The sequence below is a fragment of the Chaetura pelagica genome, unplaced genomic scaffold, assembly GCF_000747805.2.
Source record: "Chaetura pelagica isolate M959 unplaced genomic scaffold, ChaPel_1.0 scaffold472, whole genome shotgun sequence".
Lineage (NCBI taxonomy): Eukaryota > Metazoa > Chordata > Aves > Apodiformes > Apodidae > Chaetura > Chaetura pelagica.
The window spans coordinates 170,712-191,785 of NW_009952566.1; the positions used below are offsets into that span (position 1 = coordinate 170,712).

At 40.2% G+C, this 21,074-nt stretch overlaps 1 protein-coding gene across 1 annotated transcript in view; it reads left to right on the plus strand.

Moving 5' to 3' along the window:
* CHGB (chromogranin B (secretogranin 1)) overlaps positions 1-21,074 on the plus strand; it is an 88,172-nt gene that overhangs the window by 12,356 nt on the left and 54,742 nt on the right. The window lies entirely within an intron of this gene.

Consider the following 21,074-nt stretch of genomic DNA (forward strand, 5'->3'; position numbering starts at 1 on the left):
AAATGACACATTAGTTGGAGATTAATAAATAGGTCTACAAGCATAAGAAAAGGAGCTACAGGATTAAGAAACAGAGCCAGCCTTCCTTCCTTCCTTCCTTCCTTCCTTCCTTCCCTTGCTTTTCTGCTTTCAAACCTGCCTTGTCTCCTCTGCTAAATTGTGTTAGTGTTTTTTCCCCTACATGTCTGCACTGTCCATGTACAGCCACCTACCTGCTGTGGATTCTGGGTCCTTTTTGTCCCAAAAAGTGTACAGACCTTTCAGTAGATGGTCTTCAAAACAGCATGTAATTACTTACTCTGTGAGCCTGTAATTAAAGACTACAAGTCCTAAATGCTATCCTCCCACTCTGTGCTGCGTGCTGAGTCTTAAACGTGATCCCTAACTCAACTGTTATTGCTGGACTTTTATTTCAGGAAACTTCATGTTTTTTAATTTCTTTTACTTCCTAAGCCCTGCTGGCACACTTTGCAATAAAATGTTTGTTCTGCATCTTGCCTTTGATGTTTGCTGTGCTTGTAATCCTTGTATTTTCCAAGGTGTTTTTCCAGTCCTTCCTAGTTATAAAGCTCAAGGGTTTGGCTTAGACTTGAAATGGCAAAACTAAAATGTGAAGACAGTGTTTTAGTGATTTTAAAAGGTCAGACAGGCCTATGAGTCAGGGTCAGGAAAATAAATGTGATGCTACATCAGTTGCCACTGCAGGGATTTACTGAATGTCAAGCGCAGAGGGGAAGCTGCCTATCTATATGAAATGTCATGATAGCAAACCATTATTGTAATTCTTTTCAAAAAGGAGGCTGCACAAAAGCTCATACCTGCTTTCAAGATGCCATACAGCTTATTTCATTGTTATAGCAAATGCATTTGTAGCTTTTCTTAAAGCTCCATCTACTGGAGATTACTGACAATGAATGCTTTGCTTTACACTTGACAGCATTCTGGCTGTTAGCTATAGAATACCATAAAGCTCTAAAAAGTGCACACATGGCATATAGAAACAATATATCTACTTGAGATCTCATTATTCTTTTATCAGTTGTCTGGTATGACTAGACTGGTGTCTAGTTCATTTGCTGGCAATAACAACCATGTTGTCAGGACACATCAGTACCAGACAGAAGGACTGGGGTCTTTTAATCTCATCTGGCCCTGCAACTGTAGTGTAAGAGTCCCTGTGGGCCAGTTCTTCCTTATCTTTTTGTAAACTGTCATTCCAACCTGGGCTTTTATTTCTCTCTCTCATCATAGCTATCAGTGTTTGTCCATCATTGTGACCTAATCTAATTCAGACTGCAGTAATGTCATTATGGCAGTTGATCCTGAGGTGACTACAAGGCAATTTTGTACATATTTGTGCAAATGCTGTTATATCTTACCAGGCCATTTAGAGTGTGTTAGCTGTTTAAATAAGAAGCAATTATATCCTATAAAAAATGTCAGAGAGCAAGATTTTGTTCAATTCTTTATGAATAATTTTCCATCCTCTGATTTACAGGTGTGGACTCTTTTGAGAGTGTGTTTTACAGAGAAATGACAGACAGCTTTAGACTATATCAAGCCTGTGCCTTTCAGCCATCATTTGTAACCACCACAATACCATTAAATATTATGGAGACAAATAAGAATTTCTAAGGTAGTACAGTAAGACCTCGAATTCTTACTGACCAAATAGAGACTGATAGCAGGTTGGGATAGGGTTGTCTCTGGGTAGCCAGATGCTGTGGGCTCTGTAAAACTGCAAATATAGTGCAGACATAGCTGAAAAGCTGATCCTTGCTTTGGGTTCCTCTTTAATGGGTGCTTCCTTGGGCTTCCCTTTTCTGTAAATAGGTTCTTATCACATATGTAGTGAAAAGTTTCTTCTGGGCTTGAAGCTTTCTTATGTAGTCCTACTCAGCTTTTTAAAAACATTAGCTCTGTTCTTCACCCCTTGGAGTCATCAGTGAAGATTGATCTGTCCTGGAGCAACTCAGTACCAGATGTTGGCAGTCAGCTGCTACTGCTGGAGAGAACAGAGTGCTTACAGAAGTTATAGCCCCTGTAAAACAAAGGTCCACTCTTGTTGGCTACCTTCACTACCCTGAGCTCCCTTCTGAAACCAATTTGTCCATACATTGTTTTTAGTTTGGCTCCAAAATCTTTGAGAAAAGGCTCTGATAACAGGGCCATGTGGCATCTGGTGTGTCTCTGGGTAGCCAGCATGGAAGTAATGGCCTTGAACAAAATTGCAGCTAGTAAATATCATTACTTGTCTAGTCCTTCAAGAACCTGACTTTAGAATGTATTAGAATCCTAGAATCACTTAGGTTGGACAAGACCTTGAAAATCATACACTTTAATGCTCGTGATACCAATTTCACACACTGATTTTGGTGCTCTTCAATGTTTCTCTGTATGGCTGCAAGGGATTTACTGAATGTTCCAGAGTCATGATGTCTGGCCTGCTGTGACATGAGCCTCTGGCTTGTCACAGTCAGGGAGACAGGGGTTACAAATCCTTATTTTCCTGTGTTGGTCATTTCAGTGCAAAGCTGTAGTATAAATTCTTCAAGTTCCATTGGATTTTTATAGAAGAGATAAATGCCTTGCTTTGCTTCATTGGCTTGATCTTGCTGGGGACTGTTTTTACCACCTGCCCTTCACTCAGTTGCTGGCTTTGAGCAAGCAGTAGGAGCGGTTTCCTTCACCTGATTAGAATCAAAAGCAGAGACTGTTCTTGCAGAGATCTTCATCTGCATCACTGCCCAACTCCATTCCCTTCAGCAATATTGCTGCTCTGTGCAAGGATGCTGAAGTGCCAATAAAAAGGATATGAGTTGAATGAAAGTGTAACATTCAGGAAAGGGAAACAGGAAATTAAAGTGTCTGAGGCCAGGAATCCTGTGCAAAATATTTGTTGAGTTTGTTGTTCTTTTTTTGTTTAATCTCTAGCTAATAACTTTTTATTAATTTTGTTATTATTTCAAAGCTGAGGAGCTCTAGTGACAATCACTGATGTAATTGTGGGGCTTGGAAGGTATGGGAAGATGGGTAGTAATGGCAGTGATGGAGAGGATCTTTTACAAATGTGTGGGAGATTGGCAGCATTCCCTTTTTGCCTGTCACCTTGGCTTACCATTTTTACTGTAGAACATTTCGTCTTTTTCAGACAAGTTACATTTTTATATACTGAATTCCTGGGTAACTTTCCATAGCTGTACTTCTTACCATTGACAAGTGATAACTGATTAGTGTGTTGATGTTTAAATCCAGGTATCCAGGAGGTATTTCACCAAAGAAAGTGCAGAGGGTATTTGGGTGCCACTTGTGTGCAGCAGAAGGACATAATCATGATTTTTTTCTCCCAGGCTTCTTTGCAGAGTCTGGAGAAAGGCCGTGCTGCCAGAATACAGTCTTTCCTTCTCTGAAGTGTTGTTTCCTAGCTTTGAGAATCTCTTTACAGAGATCCGTAGGAGAAGATTTCATAAAGTGACCCTTCTTTACAACGTTAAAGCGTTGACAGGATTTCCCTGTGGTCTGATGTACAGAGGATGTGACACCTGAGAGCAGATCTCAGAGTTGAACACATCCTTTCAAATCTGCTCTTGTGCTGGACTAGGGGTGCCCACTCCCCACAGCAGACTGAAATGTCTAATTCCCTGCACCTCTTCTTTCTGTTGAGAAATCCAGCAAGTGTTCCATCCCTCTTGTAATGCTATGTTCCTGTAATAGTTGGGTTGGATTTTTCACACTGGTATACATCTAAACAAGGATAATAAGGACCAGATTTCAGTGTATGTCTGAGTAGTGAGTGCTCTATGTTTGAAACATAGAGAGGCAAACAAATAAGTTCTCTACTACTGTGGAGAAGATTTGGGTTCCTTTCTCTTTAAAAGATCAAAACCTCTAGGGTGTATTTTCAGCTTTAAAATAATGCAAGAAGTTTGCTTTAAAAGATTCACAGACATGAGAGTTACACTAGGGGCAAAGACTGCAGAGGAGAATGGGAACACAAAGAGATCAGACTGTGGCTCCTGCACATTCTACTGTAGGGTGTCCATGTTTGACTTGGCCCCTTTTTAGTTCTGCTTTTTAAGTAAGAGAAGCATCTTTTGCATTAATCAATATCTGTAAAACTCCAATTTTCTTAACAGATGAAGGGATGAAGCTGCAAAATAATCATGAGGCCTGCAAAACCAGGAAATGTGTTTTTATAATTATAATACAGTAATCGCAGCTGTGAAACATGCTGGTGGATGCATGAATGTTTCTAGTTACTTTGGAGTGTGAGTACTACTGTACAACTGAAATATCTCCACTAAATTATTTTTTTGTTAAGAACAAAGTACAAAGTACAAGCCATGAATCCCTAAGTAATTGAAATAACTGGGAAAAGTTGTGTCAGGTTGTGATTGTTCCTGTTACCTGGACACTCATTCATGACATCTTCTCATCAGTGTCAGATTATTTTGTGAGAGGCTCCCATGATGTTGGTTCCTTTCTTGTATAATAAAGCTGCTGTTTGCAGCTTGGCATTCTGGTCTCGTTGCAGTGCATATACTGAAAAAATAACCCAAGACATACATGTCTGTGTTGGGCAGCTAGCAAATGGCAAAATACAAAATGACTGTGATAACTTTGTTATGTAAAACCAGCATTACCCTTCCCTGCTGTCTGCTAAGTGTGCCTTGGTGTCTCAGCTTGTCAGCTGCATCACTTATGTGTGGGTGGTAAAGATCTGTGAAAATAGCTTAAAAATTGCAATTTAAAATATAAAAGATGTCTGGCTATGAAAGAACAATGGAAAAAAGGGTGAATTGGTTTGGAAAGCTATGCTGAGGCCATCCTGTGCCAGCCTGCCAGGATGTTTGTTTGATAGCCTGGTGCTCTGCGTGTCACGCAGGTTAGCATGGGCATTTGAGGAAGCAGTATAGCTGCATTGGCCTGAAATACAGCTGTGCTCAGGGCAGAGAACCCAGATGATGATGCTGAGGAGCTTCCAGTAAACCCTGAGCTTCACACATTTAATCAGATGCTCCAGCATATATCACCTCTAGTCCTGTTGTGAGCAACGTTTGTAGTTTAGAGGGCTATTTGATACTCTGGTGATGTGACACACAAATAAGAAATGTGGCTTCTCAAGTCTCTTTAAAAACTGTTTTCCATGTTTGCTCTCCTACATATGCTGTTTTGATGGCAGTGGCTTTCATTTCTGCCTGATTTTCTGAAGTGTATGCCTCTTTATTGTGTCACCTGGCCTGCACCCAGCCTTGCTGCTCGTGTTGGAAAGCTTTGCCTTCTGGTGCTGCACATGGGAAGACAGCAGTTTGCATCATGCCACATGTTGGAGCATGTTGTACCTGAGTGTTCCTCCCACTCCCAACAGTGCTTTTATGTAATTCGTCACAATTACTGCTGAGATAGCAAACAACCCTCTAGAGCTGCATAAATAAATAATCAGAAAATATTCTTGTATTACCAATTTACAGGAATAGCTTATGTAAGCAACATGTGCCAGAGCACTGTGTACTGAAATAGCAGTATCTCTTGAGCATGTCTGAATGTCACTGAGATAAGGTATTTGAGCCTGTGTAAAGCACCTGCATGGTCTAAGCAGTGAACTTGTACAGTAATTAAGAATATTTATTCGTTACTCTATTAGTGAGATATTTTCTTTCTTTTTCTCCTTACTTTTTTTTTTTCACCTGGTCTGATTCTAAAAGTAGAGGTTTTGGAATTTGTCAGATTCACCTGTTCTGTGACACAAAATACCTTGGAGGACCCTCAGAAGCCTAAATTCTCCGTATGAAATCGAGCCTTTTCTGGGCATCTGTTACTCCAGTGATCATTTATGCACAGCCTGACTTTCTCCTTTCCACCAGGAGGCTTTCACTACCCATCCTTCTCTATGATTCAAACCTCTTCTCAGGCATATTGCATGACTATGTGTTAAAGAAACAAGCTAGAGTTTATTGGACCCAAAAGGCTCTGCACTGGCAGTTGTCACTGAAGTGCAGCAAGAGAAAATAAGATTCATCTGCCCTGATTGCTGTGGTCTCTAATTTTTTCTGAATTTATTCCCTGACTTTGAAGCTTCTTTGAAGCTGCTGTGAATTGGCAACAGAGAAACACATTGCAGGTGATCCTCTGTGATTAATGGCAGAGAGGAGGATAAAAAAGGGATGCTGGATGCTGTATTCCTTGATGTGCTCCCAGGACCCTGCTTAGTGTAGAGGCCACTTGCTGCTGAGAGGATGCAACTTGTCCTACCTAATGCTGCCATGGCAAATTTGGAGTAAGAGCTTAGTGGGAAGCTGTGGGCAGGGACGTATTCCATTCCTGTGTTGAAATAGAGCTTATGGTGGTTCCAGTGCCTGGAGCATTGCAGGGGCTGCTCTGTAGCTGTAGGACATAGCACTACTGCCTGGTCAGCCATTACCATCTTCTGACCAAAGGTCCCTGCTCTCTGCAGTGATGTGGCTTGGATTAATCCCAGGAATCATTGTGGAGTTTTTTGGTGGTTTTCTGTGTAGTTATTTAGTCCCTGCCCTTGCATTCACATGCTGCTCTCAATGTCTTCTTGCTTCCCCTCTGTAACGTCTGGCTCATACCACACCACATGGATTTGGTCCAGATGAAATATTCCTAAAGTCTCCCAGCTTAGGCACCTCTCACAAAAATAAATTACCTAAGTGGGGGATCTGGCACTAGATTTAAACTAGCTCTCTGTGTGTCTTAATTTGGGCCTCATTTTTTTTGCCTCTTTCTCTGTTTTACTTCATTGAGCTCATTCGTGTGCAGCTGATGAGGCTGCAGCATAAAAGCACAAAGAATAGTGACTCATAATCCTGTAGACTGCAAGTATAAAACATAGCACACTTTCATCATCCACAATATTTTTTTAAACAAAACAAGATAGGCCAGTGATTCAGCATCAGTGTGGGTTATAGTATGTGAAGTTTTATCCTGGAGCCCTCCTGCATCTGTTTTCTTCCCTCATTTCATGAGTTAAACAACCCCCTACCACACTCCACTCCCTTTTATGCTGTAGATTTCCTAGTAGCTGAGCCCCTTGGCTGGCTTATGCATGCACATATAAAATGTGTCCTATAAAACCTCCTCCACAGACAGATGGAATGCTGTCAGGCTGAGCAATGCTTGTGTGTTTATGGCGAGCCTCCACGCTAAGGTTATATGTGATAGGTAGCAGGCAGCTGGTTATTTATTGCTGTAATAAGCACTGGCAGGCACATTACAATATTTTGTGCTATGTGCTGCTTGCTGTTCTTTTCAGCATGTTGAGGGATTCATAGCTGTGGTCTGTTTATATTCATTCCTGGGTACAGGTGGATGCAAGTGGCAGCTTGAGTTTTGCAAGCTGACTGTATTTTATAAAGATAGCGCTGCCTATGTTACAGAGATCATCTGATTTCAGAAGTTTGTCAAGAAAATAAGCCCTTCATGTTCCTACCTTACATAAATGCCCACAGCCTATTTTATACATTTCTAAATAATAACATAATCCATGTTATTACTAAAGGAGGTCCCACCTTTTTACAAGCTTTGGTGTCTGACAAGCAAAGAAAGAAAAAAAAAAAAAAAAAAAAAGAGCAGGAAAGCAGGCAAGTATACTATAATATACTCCCGATAAACTGGGGCTTTGGCACTGCCATAATAGTCCATTTTATATGTGTACTGATATCTCAGAGAATTATGCAAAACTTGTTTGCTTTTTTTTTTTAAAGTTAAATCTAGAAACCAATAATGAACTAGAGAGGAATCTAGGAATCTGAACATTGGTTCTCTATGTTGAATGACAAGGAAAAGGAAAGGTGGTTGAATTAAAATCAAGCACTTCTTTACACAGCAGGTAATGACATTCTAAAATTTAGTGCTACAGGAAAGTACTGACACCAAGAGCTTACCAATATTAAGAAAGGGGATTATACACTGATTTGGATAATAGGAACAAGCTAAGTCAGTAGTTCTTGCTGACAGTTATGTTGTTGCGATACTGGATACATAGGATGCTGTTTAAAGGTTTGTACTAATCCCTGCCTAATTTCAAGTGTCAGATCACACCTAGATATTGCCATTACTGCATTTCCCTGTTGTCACCTAGAGCAGACCACAAATGGAGGGAACATGCTAGACCAGATACACTTCTCATCTGATCTTGCCTTGCACCTCCTCTGCTTCCTCTTCAGGAAAGAGGAAGTGATATTCCCATTCTGCAGATGACAAAGCTGGTACCAATGTTTTAATGCATGCAACTCTTGCCTTCAGTAGTCTGTATCTGTTAGGTACTGTTACTTGAAAATAAATCCTTGGATAACCTGCCCAAAAGCAGAAGCAGGAGGGAAACTGAAGCAAGGGCTTTTCTTGGAGTAGAAAAGCAGGCAATGGAGAGTTGGAGTAGGGGACAAACTGTTTTTTTGGTCCACAGCTTAGGTTATATTTCTGCATGACTAAATTTTACAGTGTTTCTTTAACTTTGTTAATGGATAACCCATAGATAGCATACTTCAAAAATACAGTAATGGTGCAGACCTGAGGAGTACTGACCCATAATATGCTGACCCAGTGCCTAGCCCCAAGTCCTTGTGTACCATTCATAGTATAAACTTACTCTGAGTTTAATGATTCAAGCAGTTACGGTCTATAAAGATTACAGAGAAATATATCATCCTTAGTTCTGGTTGTGGTGAGTACAAGCGAGATCTGGTTTTTGGTATCTTATAATCTAGCAGTAATTTCTTGAAGGAGGGAGTGAGCTTTCTACTGAAGTACTGAATTAAAGCAGAACCTGATTTACAGAGCTACCATCTGCAATCCCTGCTGAATTTAACATTGTTCTACATGGCTTCTTCTCTGATTGTCTAATGGGGTTATTCCTAGGTTAATTCTTCTCCTGATGCAGTTTTAATTACAATATAATGAAGGCAAAAGAAGATGCAAAATAAAAGAACTTGAGAAAATTCATTTCATGCTGCACCATTGCTTTGTGGTAGGATGTTTGTTATTGCCACTAATTATTATTTTATATGAGGCACTTCTCTAATAGCACGTGTGTGCGTGTGAATCATCTGCAGAGCCTGTGGCAGCGTTCCAGAAGTGAAGTTAGCTCCAGTGGCTGAGTCACTGAGTTTGTGCCAATGGATTTCATTCCTGTGTTAGACTGAATGTAAGGAAACGTTAGCATTCTTCAGTCCAGCAGTGGTGGAATATAAAGGGAAATATTTTTGCATTGTTAAGAAATCATGTACTGCTGATAGCTTTCTTTTGCTGATACTTAATGAAGACAGCGATTTATTCCTGATGAGTATCTAGCTCTGAATTTTATTTTCTTAAAAAAGAGGAATCATGCTTTTGGAGAGGATGAAAGCAAAAATGAGGTTGAAAGTTGGATTCAGAATGTAAGCATCACTTTCTGTAATTAGCAACTGTGACATGTGTACCGACTAGGAGGAGTTAAACTGTGTGGGGAAGGAGGGCAAACAAGCACTGTTCGCAAATGTGATTCTTCACACAGTAAACAAAATGCTGATTTTGCCTGTGCATCCCTGCACTCATGTGCAAAGTAGTCATTTAAATTCTTCATGACTTCTCTCATATTAACAATACCTGGCAATGAAATATTTTTAGACAAACCTTCCTGGTCAAGTAGGGATTAGTCAACTGCTGTCTCTACAGCATGCTGAAGAGCTGGTCACAGAATGAGGTGATATCATTTTAACGGTGTCTTTCAGGCAATATTTCACCTTTAAAAAGTATGATTGGCTGGTTTTAATACTTCAGACTAGTAACCTGCTTTGTTACACTCTTAGTTTGCCAAAATCTTCCATCTTGTAGCACAGAAGACAACCACTGTGCTGTTTCTAGATGCCAGTGTCTAACTGCATTTTGTGTTGAAGTGTTGTAGTCTGCGATTTTGGATAACAGCAATTAGGTTTCCCTGCTCTAGATCCTCCTGTTAAGAAAAGAAGCAACAAACCAGTTTAACCACTTCTTAAGAGTAAGATTATTTCAGGAAGAAATCCTTGTGAAGGGATCTGGCAGGAGTCTCTCCAGTTCACCTTTTCTCAGCTGTGCACTAAAACTAGAATTTGCCTTTCCAAACTGGTACTAAATGGATGTGTATTGGTTAAACTTAGCCATATTCTCTTTGCAGCTAAGCCACAGAAAGGGATGCAATATTACAGAGTTGTATTGCTGCACATGGAGGCAAATTTGCTCTCCTTAGAAATACTAGAATTCTATGTGTGTGTAGATCCTGCTCATCCTGGTTCCTGTGGCTCTTGGACTAGATATTAGTAAGACCAGAGTGATTCCAAAACAGTGGGGTGGCCAAAGTTGAGTGTCTGGGAGCTGCTATGTCTTGCCAGATGGATTGTTACCATTACTGTATGTTATCCCAGAACATAACTAATTAGGAAAGAGATAGACTACTTAGGGAACTTAAATAGTGTCTAGAACTACATGTAATTGGTGATATCTCACTACAATTTTAATATAGCTTTCCCTGACTCTTCATTCTGCTGTTAGTAACCTGGATAAGAGGTTAATGTTCTCAGTTCTGCATCTGTTAGAACATCATCTGCGTGACTGTGCTGATTTAACTCTTGCTTTGTCCTTTTCTATAAAGCTGCCTAAACTCATCTTTGTTTTTCCTCTGGTAGCGTTTGCAGGAACATCTTAGGTTTCATCAATGTTCACAGGAATATGCCCTAAAGCTCAGTGCAGTCTTTGCAAAATATCACTGTCCCAAATGTGCTTTGTTGCATGTTAAGTCCTGCTTAAAGGCAAAAAACTGAGACAAAGGAGATGCTATAAACCATCTGTTGTACCTGAGCTATACCTTGGTACAAAGAGCACTCTTGGGGCTGGATGACACAGCATGTGACACTCCGCAAAGCATGTGGATCCAAAGGAGAACATGGAAGTGAGTTGTATGGTGTCTTAATCTGTGAATGCCTCCTGAAGTCATACTGCTCAGTGCATGTTGGAGAACACTTGACATGGATGGTAGAGTTCATTCAGTGGATTAATCTGAATAAATAAAACCTAGTGCATTTTTCCTACTTGTGTGGAGCTCCAGCTACTAAATGCACAGCAGATAAGTGCCGGGGGCTGGGGGGGAGGGGAGGGTATGGGTGTGGGTGCTTGGAGGAGATTTCAAGCCTTGCTTGTGAGATAACTAGGTTTCTCAGAAGCAGCTGTTAATGCATATTGGAAGGATGGTCATGCACAGCTAATACTTTTTTATGTCAAAACTGACAAAACTGGTGTGCCTACCCTGCCTCACAGCTTGGACCTTGCAGCTTACCTTCAAAATAATGGTGAGGGCAAATAGGTTTTGGCTCAAGATATCCATGGGAAAGTTGTTCAAAGAAGTATTCTTCTGCTTTTCTGAAAAGTCTGGTAATTCTGCATTGCTTGGCTTTTTTTCTTCATAGTCAACTCTTGTGCTGACCCTATGGCAAGCCCCTTGGGTTGGAGCTGGAGTGCTCCCTGCACCTTAGGGTCTTTGAGTTCATGGTAGAACAGATGCTGGTGAGCTGGGGCACAGTCTTGCCTATGTGAAGTGCAGCAAGGAGTACACTGAGAACAGGGAAATCTAAGCACAGTCCAGGCCAGAGGAAGCAAATCCGAGGGAAGTAAGGGCTCTGCCAAACGATGCAGGAGCATGACAGCCAGCTGGCATGCTGGGTTGTAGCCAGCCATTTCAGTTAAATAGCTTATGAGGCCAGTAATCTAGGGGAGGGAGCTTGGGGCAGTGTTTTGAAGGCTTGGGTTTGCAACCCTGTCTGATGACTGAACCTGTGGGCTTACTTTATGCTGGCCTCTGTCTCCCCATCTCTTTGACTGCCAGCTCTTCAGTGCAGTCTGCTTTGCTTTTACCAGAAGAAGCCCTCATCCCAGTCCCACTGCCGAGGTGGCCATTGTGGAAGCACTGTGAAGTCAGTGGCTGCTGGGAAAGGTCTCAAGACCAAGGTTAGGATGGGCTGGAGTAGTGCCTTTCTGCACTGATCCACACTTACTGTAGGATGATACTGCCCTTTTCTCACCCCTTGCTACTTCCAAGCATGCAGAGAATAGGATATCTGTGCTGTAGTGTGCAGTGATCTGAGAAAAAGCTTTGAAATAGTTGAAATGTAGATGTTGGCATCTCTTGCTGAATGAGTCTGAATTTACAGTATAATATTACATTGTTACCTAGGTGCTCTGCGCTTTGGGTAATATTGCAGAATGAAACAGCAAATTAGCTGTAAGAGAGGATTGGATTAAAATATATCTTAGCTTGTTTCCAGGCAAAAAACGTCAAAACTGTTTTCCCTTTTGTATGCGCTCAGTAATCCGTTCATCTGTTTTCAGTAATCTTTTTAATATTTTTACAAAACTAGGGTGTGGTGATTTTTTTTCTTAAAGGAAATTAAATTCTGTTTTCAGCTAGGGGCTTTCATTATACTTAGTCTGTAGTGTGTGTTTCTAGCATCAGGATATTCTGATACTGGGCTGTAATTGACTTCTGCAGTCCGTCTGAGCAGAGTTAATCTCAAAACCTAAAATCTAAAGGAAAAAATAATTCATGCAGATGGTCTTCATAAAACAAAAGCAAATTAAATCTGGAGCTGTCACAGATTTGCTCTTACAGATGCATCTGCTGCAAAATAATTACCTCTCTTGAGTCTAGTAAGTTAATCAGTGCCTTTTGTTTGTATCTGCAGTGAAAACAATTAAAAGCTCATCTCCTGTTTTTTAGGTAAACTTACAGATTCTCTGATTTCTAAGGGTAATTAGATTGTTCTGATGTGTATCACAGTCCAAAGTGTTCCTGTTGGACAACTAGCTGTCTGTAATATAATTTACCTCTAGCCAGGATGCAATTTCTTTTAAATCACCTTTTTTTCCTTGGGCTGTTTTTTGCTGAAGAGTACAAAATCCTTTTGTCTCCTTTCACATAAATTGCATTTTAAAAGCTTGGGTCTCTTTGTACAAACATAAGAACTGCCATAATTTGCATGTATTTCAAATTTTATTTAAATTCATGTCCTGCAACATGAGGAGAGATTCTATAATGTAGTTGAGAAATTAAGCACTGCTCCTACCTTGGTTGTAATCTATGAAGGTCTGTGTTGAAAGTCTGTTCTCTCAAACACGGTGAGACACTTGTGCAGTATGTAAGTGCATATGAGTAGAGGGGACTCCACTGAAATGGTCAGTGGACATTAGAAAGCAACTACTGATGGTGGCACCTAAGTCCTAGAAGTGATCTTTCACTGCGGGATTTCCAACAAAGATTTTCCTCAATGTGATTTGCTGAGTCCATCAGTATGACTCAATATCACTCTGGGGTTTCCCGTGGGGATAAATCCCACCACTCCATGCTGAAATGACTTGTGCAGGGTGGACAGCGGCAAAACCGGAGAGAGTTGCTTCCCTTACGGTCCAGAGCAGCAGTGTTCATCCTCCCCAGCATCACAGCTGCCAGGGCAGGCACAGGCAGTGATGTGGTGAACCTGTTTTCTGCTCCAAAAGGTTCCCTGGAGCCTGGACTAGAAGAGCATCATGCCTCACGTGCATGTACTCTTCTAAGCATGGGAACACTTATCACACAGTTGACCACACAGTGTGAAAATGGCCACAAAGACAGAGGCTTTGAAAGGAGGCAGTATGGGCTGATGCCATAGTTTCTGACAAGCCTCTCTGCAGGGAGAAACATCTTCTGTCTTTCTTCCTACTTCACACAGTCCCTGCTCCTCCAGGACAGACCAATCTTTTGCTTTCTTCAGATTGACTCTGTGCTCCCTGTACTGTCAGTGTTTTGTTCATCAGGAGCTCATTTAAATAACTTTTTCTGTGTCTCCTTTTCCTTATGGCTTGGTAGGAGGGTGAATAAGCCTTAATTGTTGTGCTGGAGTTTAAAAAAAGAGAATGAAAGAAAAAAACATCAAGGTCTTTTAAGCTATATAGCACATGGCAGTGGTGATGCAAGTGTGTTTGAAAAGAATAGGATCTCACCTCATAATTAACCTTGCATGCCTTCTTCAGCATGTCTTCACTTTGTCAGCTCTTTGTGCTCTGCTTGTGCTTGTATGTTGGCATTAGATCATAAGTGTTGCTGTCACTAAAATGTACCTTTTGTCTCCACCTCTGTTTCAAAACCTTAATCTCTGTATTCTTTCAAGTATGTGCTGCAGCAGACTGGCCTCTTATGTTTTTATTATAAAGAATGAGTGACAGTTGTTTAAGGGGGGACACTAGGAGCTAGGCATACAGACAGGTATTTGTTTTATTTTAATTCTCTGTGACCTTTATTTTATCCAGATTCAATTGCTTACTCAAGGGCACCAGCCTTTTTTGTGCCCTTAATGCCTTCTGGCTAAAGGTATCAGGTGTATCTCCTGTTTTCTTAAGTCACAATTAACCTTCAGCAGTGAATGTAACCATGAGGAAGTGGAAGAATGTGAAAGTGGAAAGTGGATTTGTTTGTAGAGTGGAGGAAATAAAGGACTCTAGCACTATTATTGTAGAGGTTTTGAAACTTCAGAGATGAGGATCCCCTGAATCTCAATTTTGTTTTCTGACAGCTGCCCCTGACTTGGTTTAATTAATGAGAAATGTACCTACCCACCTTATTTGTAAGTTAATAATGTTTAAGTCCAAGTCATTCTTTGATATGAACATTTTCTGGTATGTTTTTGCATCTACAGCTACACCTTCTTTCAGAGACAGAAATGTCCTCCCTTATGAAGGTACTGAGGCTTTGGGGATGACTTAAGAGAAAATGAAAAAGATAAAAGAAGCAGGTTGTCAAGGTAGTGGAATACAAATTAATTACTTACGTCCTCATTTTGTCTACTTTTGATGTAAAAAACCACTATTAAGTAACCTTTGAAGACCAATCCCAAAACTTGAGATGAAAATGTTGTCTGAAGTCTTTGCTTCAGAATTTCCCTTCTTTATTTATAAATAAAACAGATGTATTTACTACAACCACATAATCCAATCTGTTTTAATTGTGTTTTTCTTTAAGTCCTTTAAAACAAAATTCTTAAGCTGATCATAAATTTTGTGGCTTAAAAAAATTAAAATACAATGTCCCAAATGTATGATCAGCTAGATTGTCTGGACTGTCAAATCTCACCCCACCAACCAATCTCAGATACGAGCAAGGAGAGTTTTGCTTTTAATAGAACACAGCTGTCAGGAATATCTCCACCTAGATACAGGAAACTGAAGAGTGGTAAACTTACCATTTTATTTGAAAAACAGAATCTGCCTTCCCTTTTAAGCATCTGTTTTATGTCATACACATATCATACAGAGCAAATTTTCTTTTTGGATAAAAGTGCCCAATATTAAGGCATTTGTTATGTTAAATATTTCCCTTTTTATTTTAATGGTTAAATGACTATATTAGTATAACTAACATTGTTAATTATGTTTGTGTTTGCCAGGAGTGCTAATCAGTTATGACTTGTAATCAGTTCACTGATACTTTTTAAAAGAAGAGGAAATATTACTAAAAAATGTGTGTGAACTCAGACCTTATCATTCTCGTCAACTGCCTGAAGGGAGGCTGTAGTCAGGTCGGGGCTGGGCTCTTTTTCCAGGCAACTAACAACAAGACAAGAGGGCATAGCCTCAAGCTGCTCCAGGAGAGGTTTAGGTTGGATGTTAGGAAGTACTTCCTCACAGAGAGGGTGATTAGACATTGGAATGGACTTCCCAGGGAAGTGGTGGAGGCACCGTCGCTGGATGTGTTCAAGGAGAGGCTGGGTGTGGCACTTAATGCCATGGTCTAGCCAATGTGGTGGTGTTAGGTCATAGGCTGGACTTGATGATTGTATAGGTCTTTTCCAGCCTTGGTGATTTTGTGATTCTGTAGCATAATTTTAATGCATTTAGCACCTCTGCTGCAGCCCCTGGTGGTCTGGACTCAAAACCAATCTCTTAGTTGTTGATTGCCTGCTTGTTCAGCTTTACTCATACTTAATTTTATAGTTTTATTTCTTGTGGGGTTTTTTTTCCCCTCTGTTATTATTTTGGAGAGAGGAGCAGTTGCATGTGGAGACCTGTGTTCTCATTCGGATGACTAAAGAGCAGTGGGAATTGCTAAATACCCCAGTAATACTGATTGCTTCACATTTGGAAAAAGAGCCGGGCAATTTTAAGAGTCTGATTAGTAAACTATGAATTTTTACCTTACTTGCGTTTCCCACTATCTGGGTTTCTGTTTAGTCTCTCTCGCCTGTATTCAGAGAACAAATTCTAAACAAACGTGATCATAATTCATCTCACTACTATGTTGAAAGTCATACAAATGCTCTCACATCACCTTGAAGAACATTTGGGGTGTTTACTATTTGCAAATGGTGCAAATATTTACACATGCAAATATTAAGATGAACTGTGAAAAACATATTGCAGAGTTGATAGATCCCTGAAGTTAAGCCCTAATACTCGTATATTTTTAAAAGTTTTATCTTTTTCCCTACCTTGCTACTTTGTAATTATTTTTGAATGAAGGAGGTATTTTCATTTAGGCAATCTCATGGCCTCTGGTGGGTGAAAAATGTTTCCCTTAATAAAGGAACATTTGAATTGCCCTAACTTCCTCTGGTTTATCTGTCCTTTTTATTTATTTGTGCAGGAATTAATTCCTTTTTCTATTCATAAGTATTTGTGAACATCAGAAGTTGTTTTGAAGCTTTGTTTGGTGATGCAAGATCTTAGTCTCTCTTGTGTGGCACATCTGTGTCATAACAATGTGGTGAACAAACTATGTGGTTGCAGTAACTATCACTAACCACAGTTCGTCAGTAGTCGAAGCTGTTACTGAAAAACTGTCCAAGCAAGTGGTTCACACACAGCACCAGGCTCTTTCCAAGTCAACTATGTGCAGCCTCTCAGCAGAGCCATCCCGGTGCAGAATTGCTGTGGGGTAATAATATGGGATGGGCAACATGGAGTTTGCTTTTAAACAGGATTTGGGCTCTCATTGTCCTTTATAGTTTACTCAGAGTTGTGTCCACTATTAATTCAGGTGAACTGTTTGGTTTGGGGCAGAACTATGAGGTTTGAGTGCACACAGGTCAGATCATGGCTAAGTAATTTCCTTCAAAAGCATGACTAATAGGCTGTCCAGCCAGCTGAAGGGATGGAAACAAATCGGATGTGACTGAAACCTTTTAACAGTTTGGCCTTTCTGAGCAGAGCTGAAATGCCTGTATTGCTTTCTTGTGACTGGCTGAGATGACAAAATGAGGAGATAGGAATGGAAGACTGCTCTAGTTGCTTGCTCAGTGGTTTTTCTCCTTTTTAGCTTATAAAGTCATACTCCTTTTTAAGGACTTTCTTCCTTTTGCTCTGCCCTTTGGGTTTTTCATGTCCATTCAGAGGCACATAGAGTCTCAGCCATGACACCACCTGAGAAGAGTTTGGCAAGTGAGTGCAGCCCATTAAGGGCATGAGGATTCACTTCCAGTGCAACTCTTAATGATAACCATTTCCAATTTCAGTTTTCAGGTGCTTGGTTTATTAGCAACACAGCAATTCCTGCAGAAAGCTGACTGATTAAATGTCAAAACAGTTCTGTTCAAAATGTAATTTTCTATCAAGCTGGTTCTGATCGAAGAGATTTCCAGTGATTCCCAAACCAGCATGTAGATAATTAAGAAAAAGCCCTTGTGGTTCTGAAGTCTCCAGCATTTGTGAATGGTCTATAAATGTGCCTATTGCTCTAGTCCAATAATCTTTCTACTCATTACTTGTTTTCAAGCAGTACTGCAGCAAAAGGAGATGGCTCAAATATTTCTTCAGTGTACTTTTAAATTGATGAGCCAAAATGTCAAAAACTAGTGATGAACAAATACCTCCAAGTTATTAAACTTGTATATCTCGCTTGCTTTTATTGTATTCTGTTGAAATTATATTTTCTATCTCTGGAAAATTTCCTTTAAGAACTGGTATATCTGACTCTCGGTTTTCTTCAATAAGAAGATGTTTCATTTAGGAGCCTGTGGAAAGCTGATAGGTAGAGATTGGTATCTTGCTTCATTCTTATTTTTTAGTCTGGTTTTTCATTTTGTGTATATATCTGATGCACAAGCTTCAATGGCAATGCAGGAAAAAACAGTCCCAAGCTGTCTGATTCCTCATCCCACACACTGGGGCTGGGGAGAGGACAGAGCTATAGACTCATAGAATGGTTAAGGTTGGAAGGGACCTTAAAGATCATCAGGTTCCAACCTCCCTGCTATGATCAGGGACACCTCCCACTAGACCAGGCCTTAAAGACCTCCAGGGAGGCAGCATCCACAGCCTCCCTGGGCAACATATTCCACTGCCTTACTACCCTTGTGCTGAAGAATTTCTTCCTGATATCTAACCTAAATCTCCCGTATTTCAGTTTAAAACCATTACCCCTTGTCCTATCACTGTCCTCTCTGGTGAAAAGCACCTCCCAGTATTTCCTGTAGGCCGCTTCAGGTACTGGGAGGCCACTATTAAGGTCTCCCCAAAGCCTTCCCTTCTCCAGGCTGAACAGCCCCAGCTCTCTCAGACTGTGTCCATAGCAGAGGTGCTCCAGCCCTCTGATAATCTATAGGTCTGCTCTTTCTGCCAAGGCACTTTGCACTGGCTACATCTCTGCACAGTCTGTTCAATATGCACAGACACGTCAGGACTACAGGGAGACTGAGAAAATGCCTCAGTCTACCTTCAGATCTTCACCAGAATATTGGTAGATTTCTTTACCTTTGTACTTGCTCTTTGCCTGTGCTTTTTAAGATGATATATTTGTAGGTTTTTTCTACTTGTGCTTCTAAAGGAAGCCTTTCTGTGCTTCTCTGACATGCAGCATATTTTTAGGAGCATGGAAGAGACAAGGAGTGTGGTTTTTAAGTCATCTTACTACATATAAATTCAGGAAATGACCTCTCCAAGTGTTCCTCTGTTGTTCTTACCAAAAGATCAATCCTTACTGGAGGTAAAGAGCTTTGATCTGAAGAGAGACAGACTGCACACAATCAGCTACTTCTATGACATCTAGAGAGAATCAGTCCATCTATAAGCATTAATTGTGGTATTCCCATGCTCATGCTTTTGGCCGTAGACAAAAACAAAAGACCGCATAATCTGCAAACCAAAAGGCACCTCACTTGTTTTTCTGTTGTACAATTTGTAGTGTTCTACTGCTGAAGAATTAGTAAAGTTGAAGTTTAGATGGCGTTGTCTTCAAGTGAGCTAAAATCTCTATGCCTTCTTTTAAATTTGGTGAGAGCATCTGTGTATTCAGCACTTCTGAAAATTAGTCTACTGATTTGGGATCCAAACCTAAATAAGTCGGTAGAAAGTTGAACAAACTCACACAAATACATGTGACTAAGAGACATGAAGAGGTGAGCAGGTTGTAGAGGTTTGGGAGGAAGTTACAGTTAAGTCAACCTTCACCTTTATCTGCCGTATGTGACTCAGTTTTCAACCTCCACGGTTTTTAGAGTATTTTCTCTTCCCCACAGCAGCTGTGTCACAGTAGATGCCCTGTGGTACCCAGTCAGCAGTTCCATATCAGGATTCAGGCCTCCAAGTGCAGGTCCTCCCATGCAGATGGCTAATGGTAGTATTATAGGTCATAACCTTCTCAAAATTTTTTACAAATAGTATAATTTTACCTAAAATTCAAGAAGGATGTTTAAAAAATATCTTGCTTTGCCATATTTTCTGTATCTAGAAACTGCCTTTCTGCTTGTGGTTCTCAGGTCAATTGTATCCACAGCTGTGCATAACTGGTTGGAAACAGAGCTGAAATGCAGTGTAAACTGTCTGTGTGCTTGTGGGTGTTAACATTGTAATGAATTGGTCTCTCAGGTGCTATAATGGCAAAGGAAGGCAGTGTACACTGAACAATCCCCTCCCACACCTGTCCTTTTCCAAGTTCACACAGTCTGTAAATAAAGCAAATCTTTTGCTAAAATTTATAATCTATTTTATTCTTCATAAAGAAATTCTGTCATGACAGGCTCTTCCTCTTTCATTTTAGGTGCAAGAAAAGCATCATATTCTTGTTTTTCCAGGCAAACTGTCATGCATGTCTAGCTACACAGAGATGCAGAAGGTAGAATTTTTGTAAACTGATGTTAAAACTTGAGCTGTTAATCTTCAGTGAGAGCTGTCTGCTCATTCCTGTTCCTGCCAAAGGCGTCAGCTGAGGATGGTCGGTCCTCTTGAGTACTGAAAATATGTGACTCTAGATGAAAAACTAAGTATTTAATAGATCAAGAAAGGATATTGCTTTGGATTTTATTTTCTCTTTTATATTTGCAAATACAGTGATATTGCCTTACTCAGTAATACTTGTAATCTATAATTGTTTCCTGTCATTGGAAGTAGCCATTAGTGAACATTTCAGAATAAGAGGCAGCTCCCTTCACTTTATTTCATCCCCATCCTCCAAAATGGGTGTGCTTGCTACCTGTTGGGCCCAGTCTTGCATCAAGCAGAGGATTTGTTACAGCCTGAAGACTGGGATTTAATAGCTCTACCAGATTTATTTTTTTTTACTACACTTGTCTATGGTCACTAGTTGTCATCTAGATAGAGGTTCAGGTCCTCTTTTAATTTCAGCTCACAGCTTCATCAGTTCTGCATGACAATATCTGCAGAATGTCTAGAAGTTCAGTATCTTTCTTTTGTGTGTCTTACCAGAAAGAGAAAGGATTTTTCTCTGCTCATCTTTTACCTTAGAACTCTGAAGAATGTTGTCTTTCTTCAGTCCCTTTTCATCAAGAGATCTTCCTGGATGACTCAGGTTCTCAAGGGACTCTCAAGGTTCTCCTTAGCTGAAAGGGTGAACATAGCAAATAATTTTCTAAAATCTGGAGTTAACTAGCTACTAACCAAACCCAGAGGCTGAATAAAAATTCCTTCCCTCTCAGTTGATAAGTGTTCTTTGGGAAATTCTTTGTATGTCAGAAAGCTAACAGTTCATGAAGACCCAACTACAGAGTTAGCTGGGGAAAAAAAAAAAGCAATTAAACAAGACTGGATTTTTAATTTTTTTTTTAGGCAGACAAAAAATACAAAGG